This window comes from Coenobita brevimanus, chromosome 67 (assembly GCF_032717465.1).
Source record: "Coenobita brevimanus isolate Jiangsu-jjx chromosome 67, ASM3271746v2, whole genome shotgun sequence".
Taxonomy (NCBI): Eukaryota; Metazoa; Arthropoda; class Malacostraca; order Decapoda; family Coenobitidae; genus Coenobita; species Coenobita brevimanus.
The window spans coordinates 30,468,963-30,470,294 of NC_137020.1; positions in this window are offsets into that span (position 1 = coordinate 30,468,963).

Genomic DNA, 1,332 nt, shown 5'->3' on the forward strand with positions numbered 1-1,332 from the left:
ATATGACACATAGTAACCCTTATTTATTTATTTATTTATTTGCACACAGTATCATCATGTTGAAATTACTGTAATGTATTAGTATAAGTAGTATATTTTTCATGATGAAGTTAGTAAGGAGTTATCTGGCCTTTCTAAGCATATCCTCCCTCTTCCCCATCCCTCCTCTCCATCCACGGCTGCGGCACCTATTGTAAAGGATCTAGTAAATGTATAAATAAAATAAATAAATAAATAAATAAATGAGAGTAAGCAATATGATTCACAAAATAATGGGAAATCTGTGAATACCTCAGTTGTGTCAATACGTAAACATGAGTCAACTTTGCTGGCAGCTTGCACTGTCCATGTTCAGAGTGTGGTAATATCGGCAGGGGGGATGTGAGCTTATCCATTGTTATCGCCTTTATCAGCCACCATTATCACTGCTCTACTTATCTCCTTTCGTCCTCCCAAATATACTCACCTGCACCACCAATTTAACGCTTCCGAAGACTGTACATAGAGTATGATTTCGTCCACTCTTGTTTATCAGAATCGTAGCTGAGTTTTTATCTAATAACGGGTATGACGGCCGCCATTTTGAGTTCTCAGTAGCAGAAGGGAGGTAGTAGTCATCTTGAGAGCTTGTGAAGAAACCTCGATCTGAAATATAAGGAAGTTTGAGAGCGCTAACGGTGAAGTGAAAGGATACTTACCGACGCCATGTTGAAGTATCTGATTTTTGCCGCGCTAATAGGATGCGCTAGGGCGGTAAGTAACCATGGGAAATCCCACGGTAGGTGCTTTTCCTCGATGTCATTTACAGATTTACAAATTCTTTTACAAACCTACAGCATAATTTCCTCATGAACTTATCCCACACTCCACAACCCCTCTACACCTATCCCCAACTTTGAAGCACTGCGTAAGGGTGGGGGTGGGCTACTTCATCGTAAGAAAATGGCGCTGCTCAGCCTTACGGATCATTTGCCTTTCAGGAGTTACAAATCATAACTTTCTCTTCTTGTTGTGGTCCCTGGCTCAACTGCAACGTGAACCCAGTAGACTGCAGGCCTAAGTTTCCCTTCTAGAGTCGACCATCCTCCTTTCGGGGCTTGAATTTGTACGATAAACTTGCCCACCGATCTTAGGGGCGCGCAGGCTCATTACAGTACATACATTCATACATACATAAGGCCAGGAGGTTGATTTACAAACTATCTTTTCTCTTGCAACTAAAAATTTGTTCTTACGTGAAGGACAAGGAAAGTATATATAATTATTTTTTTTTCTAGTTCAGCCTTCAAAAACAAATCTTAACTACGAGGAAAATTATCTTAGCATGAGTGA